We start from the raw sequence: 6,736 nt of genomic DNA on the forward strand, positions 1-6,736 counted from the left end.
CTAGCTTCTACGCAGCCACTAGATAGTAATACGAGCAAGAAAAACACACTTTGACGATTTTGATTTTTGTGCCGTTCCAACACTTTTGACACGCACTGTACCGTACTAATATTGATACACACTGTATTGGTATCTCAAATACCACCAAATCCAACGTCAAAAAAAATTCAATGTTTTTTAAAAACTTTTCACTTTTTTACGGCTTCAAAAATATCCCCCGTTCAGCACACCGTCACACACGCGACCGGCATCCACAGCGAGTGAATGACACGGGCCGGTCGACCCAGTAGGTAGCACTGCGATGGCTGTTTATTTATGCCTTAGTACCGCGTGGGTAAAAACTAAAAACCACTTAATTTAGCCGTTTCTTCACCGATTTTCACAATTCTTTCAACGTTAATCACTGGAGAATCACGTCACTCAGCTATTTGTCAGCACTTAGACCGCGGATAGCGCGAAAAACACTGAAAAAACACTGTGTTTAATTCCCGTATGCGCGTTGTTGATACCGTACGGCCCGGTGTTTCCAACTCAGATGAATAAATAATAATAATAATAATAATAATAATAATAATAATAATAATAATAATAATAATAATAATAATAATAATAATAATAATAATAATAATAATAATAATAATAATAATAATAATAATAATAATAATAATAATAATAATAATAATAATAATAATAATAATAATAATAATAATAATAATAATAATAATAATAATAATAATAATAATAATAATAAATCAAATATATTAATAAATATCTTACGTATAGTTTAAGCACAACCAATCAACATCGAATGTTGCATATTGAACCAAACCTTCTTGGTTAGCAGGTCATTTCATTTGTAGTAGGTGATCGAATCCGATTAAACTTATTTGAGGAGATCTGAAGAAAGAAGACAGAAAACCGCGACCGAACTAATATCTGGATCTAAGTCTTTATAGCACAAGATCAGCTTTTAAAAATTGTAAAAACTTTTCGATAGTGTGTGGTAAAAAACCCGGACCGGCGAAGAAAAATCAAATTTTAGACAAAATAATCACATTTTTTATATAGACCAAGCTTTCTATTTTGCCATTATTGTAACTTTTCTGAAGTACGCATACAAACAAGCATACAAATGTAGCGAATGTATTGGTCTTAATCATATATCGAAACTATAAATATACAAGAATCGAAAACAATTTTATATATGGACTTAGATGCGTTTTGCAACGGTTTTTCGAGTGGCAGTATATTCATTCATAGATAGGCTTTGTAGTATGTACCTATTAGCAGAATCAAAAGAGGATAGGTTGAGTGGAAATGAATCACGTCAAGTGGAAATGAATCAATGAATTGTTGAACTTTCCTTATGCTTTCCATCGATCCGCCTAACTTTGTTGTTAAGAAAGTTTTCGTCTTTGCGCAACGAAAGCACAGATAGCTAGCATGCAGGTTGCGCATGCAACCGCTAACAAACAGGAATGCCACATTGAAATCTGTGCTTCGGTCAAAAATATCTTTTTACCATCTGTGATAACTGAATCAGGAAAAAAACTATGAAAATCTGTGATAAATTTCCGAAAAATCTGTGAAAAATCACAATGTTACCAAAAATCTGTGAAATTTTCATCAAAATGTCAAAAATCTGTCATCCCTACACATTCGCCTCAAACAAGCCAAGCGCATAAGGCAAAATGAGTCAACGCTGATAATGATGGGTAGAGCGAAAGAGACAACTAGTACCACGACACTACGTTAACCGTGTCTGCAAATGGAGCTCGAATGTACAAGCTATTTTGTGTACGAACGGACTTCTAACTCAGCTACACTGGCTGTGAAAACACACAGCGCAGTGATCTGCTCCGCCTGCCGTTCAATAGACAACTGAGCTTGTCCGGCCAAATCCTTTCTTTAAATATTCGATGATGACGTCATTCATAGAAGCGTAGCGCGCTAGGTACACGAATCTGTCGTGCCGGACTTGGGAAGCGCTATCTTCTTTGTAAATGCGTGTTATTTTGACTAGGTTGTACATTATGTATGTTTTTAATGCCGTAATATAAAAAAAATCTTTGGGTTTATCTATTGGAATCTATTCTTAGAAATATTTCGGAGCGATATGCGCAAAAAATTTGAAAATTTATCGTGAGATGGCTGAATTATATGCGTTGAAAATTGGACCACTTTTCGTTACATACCATTTACGAAAAATTTTCAAAGTGCACCCCCACATCGAAAACAAAGACGTAGTCCTACGTCAAAATTTCAAGATAGCCAACATATAGAAAGACACTTTGTTCCGCCAAACTATGTGATTCGACACCGCAAGCAACTTTGTGAAATATTCCAAAAACGTAGGAGAATAACTAATAAAGATATCATGAAATAACTAATTTTAAGAGGCCACCCGAATAGAATTTTACAATAGTATTTACCCTTTAAACAATCATAAAACAATAAATATTGTAGTTATTACTGTTTTAACATTGTTCGACGCTGAGTTATTGCAGTAGATTTGCAATAAAATTCCATATAACAATCAATTTTACTGTTCAGCAAAAAACTGATACAGTAAATTCACATTAAATTTTACTGTTTCCGAGAAAAAAATGCATGGAGAAAAATCAATTTTTTCAATGTTAAGATAAATAACGTGAAAGTTTATTGTTTTTGGGTTGTAGAATTTACTGTAAAATATTGTGAAATTATTGTACAGCCACAGTGAAAATTATGGTTTTGTTAATGTATATTTCTATTCGGGCATTCACATAGCATGTTCTATAACTCTAAAGCAATTAAAGTTATGTATATAGTGTCTTCAGAAATTATACTAAATATCTAAATACTTGGTATTTCATTTCTCCTGCGCCGACAAATTCCCTGGTCACTTCTTATGAACGATTTCTACATGCAAAGGGAAAAGCATTTTACCTTATGCCACCCAAGAGTATCAAAGAGCTCCTTGGGCCCGACTACACTATACTTTTCAGATCCCTAGGGACCTATGTTAAATATCTAAACACTAGGTAGTTCATTTCTACTGCGCCGACAAATTCCATGGTCAGTTCTTTTGAACGATTTCTACATGCAAAGGGAAAGCATTTTACCTTATGCCACCCAAGGGTATCAAAGAGCTCTCTGGGCCCGAATACACTATACTCTTTAGATCCCTAAGGACCTATACTAAATATCTAAACACTTGCTAGTCCATTTCTACTGCGCCGACAAATTTCCTGGTCACTTCTTATGAAGGATTTCTACGTGCAAAGGGAAAAGCATTTTACCATATGCCACCCAAGGGTACCATAGCGCTCTTTGGGCCCGACTACACTATACTTTTCAGATCCCAGGGGACCTATGTTAAATATCTAAACACTTGCTAGTCCATTTCTACTGCGCCGACAAATTCCCTGGTTACTTCTAATGAACGATTTCTACATGCAAAGGGAAAAGCATTTTACCTTATGCCACCCAAGGGTATCAAAGAGCTCTTTGGGCCCGACTACACCATACTTTTCAGATCCCTAGGGACCTATGCTAAATATCTTAATACTTGTGGTTTCATTCCTACTGCGCCGACAAATTTTATGGTCACTTTTTATGAACGATTTCTACATGCGAAGGGAAAAGCATTTTACCTTATGCCACCCAAGGGTATCAAAGAGCTCTTTGGGCCCGACTACACCATACTTTTCAGATCCCTAGGGACCTATGCTAAATATATAAATACTGGTGGTTTCATTTCTACTGCGCCGACAAATTCTATGGTTACTTTTTATGAATGATTTCTAAATGCGAAGGGAAAAGCATTTTACGCTATGCCACCCAAGGGTATCAAAGAGCTCTTTGGGCCCGACTACACCATACTTTTCAGATCTCTAGGGACCTATACTAAATATCTAAAAACTTGGTATTTCATTTCTACTGCGCCGACAAATTCTATGGTCACTTTTTTGAACGATTTCTACATGCAAAGGGAAAAGCATTTTACCTTATGCCACCCAAGAGTATCAAAGAGCTCTTTGGGCCCGACTATACTATACTTTTCAGATCTCTAAGGACCTATGTTAAATATCTAAACACTTGGTAGCTCATTTCTACTGCGCCGACAAATTCTATGGTCACTTCTTATGAACGATTTGTACTAGTAGAGGGAAAAGCATTTTACCTTATGCCATCCAAGGTTATCAAAGAGCTCTTTGGTCCCAACTACTCCATACTTTTCAAATTCCTAGGGACCTACGATAAATATCTAAATACTTGTGATTTCATTTCTACTATGGTCACTTTTTATGAACGATTTCTACATGTAAAGGGAAAAGCATTTTACCTTATGCCACCCAAGGGTATCAAAGAGCTCTTTGGGCCCGACTACACCATACTTTTTAGATCCCTAGGGACCTATGCTAAATATCTGAACACTTGTGGTTTCATTTCTACTGCGCCGACAAATTCTATGGTCACTTTTTATGAACGATTTCTACATGCGAAGGGAAAAGCATTTTACCTTATGCCACCCAAGGGTATCAAAGAGCTCTTTGGGCCCGACTACACCATACTTTTCAGATCCCTAGGGACCTATGCAAAATATCTAAACACTTGTGAATTCATTTCTACTGCGCCGACATAGTCACTTTTTATGAACGATTTCTACATGTAAAGGGAAAAGCATTTTACCTTATGCCACCCAAGGGTATCAAAGAGCTCTTTGGTTGCGACTACTCCATACTTTTCAAATTCCTAGTGACCTATGCCAAACATCTAAACACTTGTGATTTCATTTCTACTGCGCCGACAAATTCTATGCTCACTATGCACTCAGGATTCAATGGGAGCTGTTGTAATTGCGTCCAGTCTTCTCGACAGTCACACCAAAAGCTCCCCTCTCATTCCAAGACGCACCTACCAAAGGTGTGCGCATTCTTCAACGTATTTCAAGGTTCATAGAAGGTCAAGGTAGTAATTATTAGAGGTTAATGTTTATAGACAAAAAGAAGAAGTGAAATGTGGCTAATATACTACAATCCCAGTTTTTATTTACTTGCTTAATAATCGTCTGAAATGGTTCTAACAAATCTGTTTAATATGTGACATTGTCCTGATAACGTACAGGTTGATTAGTAACCCGTTTAGAAATTGATTCTCGATTAGCATTGTAGGTCTCAATCGTGGGATTGCCCAAAGATTTCTCTAGTGATTCATTAGTTTCAATACCTGTTATAGCATTTTCAGAATTCACGCTATCGTCCGTTAATTCTCTGTTGCCCACTTTTTTCAGGTGAGTGGAACTGCGTCTGTACTCCCGAATAGAAATGTACAGTAACAAAACCATAATTTTCACTGTGACAGTACAGTAATTTTACAATAATTTACAGTGAGTTTTAGTGTTATGCTACAATACAAAAACAATAAACTTTAACGTTTTTAAGTAAATTACAATGTAAAATAGACTTTTACAGTAAAAAAGGGGGGTGGTTATGTATCTTAACATTAAAAAAATCGATTTTTCTCCATTCATTTTTTTTCTCGAGAACAGTAAAATTCAATGTGAATTTGCCGTATCAGTTTTTTGCTTAACAGTAAAATTTATTGTTACATGAAATTTTTTTGTAAATCTGCTGTGAAAAGTTTGCATCAAACAATGTTGAAACAGTAATAACTATAATATTTATTGTTTTATGATTGTTTGTAGGGTAAATGCTATTGTAAAATTCTATCCGGGCTGTTTACCGCTTTCTTTCGATTGAATTATTGTATCGGTACCTGCCTTTCGTTTAACAATACACTCCTCATTAGTAAAGTCGCTATCCACCTTACTCGCTTTCCGCATACGTTTTACAAGTACAGCATCGCCCTCCTGTAGATCGTGCTCTCTAGCATGACGCTTCTTATCGCTATATTCCTTCCCTTTTTCTTTGATAACAGCATCCCTCTCACCACTGAGAACTGACATACAAGTAAAGTTTTCAACTTGTGTAAGAAATTAAACTGTCGCTTTGAAATGACAACAGCAAGTAGCAACTTGCCACTGGTCGGCGCTTCGATCGGCCAGCAATCGCTATACGGGACTTGTGTGCAAACTTGGATACAATGGTGATTCACGCATGCAAACCTGTATGAGATGGTGATTTTCAACGTATTTTCATTTAAATGTTTACACAGGTTTTTCGGGAAACTTTGACCTAGCTTATACGTCTGTTCTCTGTACTCTCACGTACACAAGCATCTTCGTCAAAGTTGATCACAGTAGTCAATTTACTTTTTATATGACGGCCAAACATAAGCTCTCCTGGTGATTTTTCTGTGCGGTTTTGACGTTCCACTTCTCCGTTTGATTGTGGCCAATAAGGAATAGTGCTCAGGAGATTTATACCATTAGTAACACAAAATTCACGGAATTCAGTGCATTCCACCAAACGTTAGTTCTGAGATGGTTCTTCATCATAGTGATACCTGGATGTCCTTCGTGTGCTGTTGCTAAGACTCTTTTTCGAAGCAAACATGGCAATACGATCACCTCGTAATAAAACGTTCTGATATACACTCAACTCATTAGCGCAAACACGGTATTCTACAGATAAGTTCTGAAGGTGACCTGTATCCAAAGTGTTCATGACCTGTTGTATTTCGCTATCGGTTAACGTAGATTCAGTTATTTCTCTCCAAGTAAGTGCTGCGCATCCAGCAGCGTGCATGGATACTTCATGTATGATAATCTCTTTATTGACATCAAACGGTT

This window comes from Topomyia yanbarensis, chromosome 2, assembly GCF_030247195.1.
Source record: "Topomyia yanbarensis strain Yona2022 chromosome 2, ASM3024719v1, whole genome shotgun sequence".
Taxonomy (NCBI): Eukaryota; Metazoa; Arthropoda; class Insecta; order Diptera; family Culicidae; genus Topomyia; species Topomyia yanbarensis.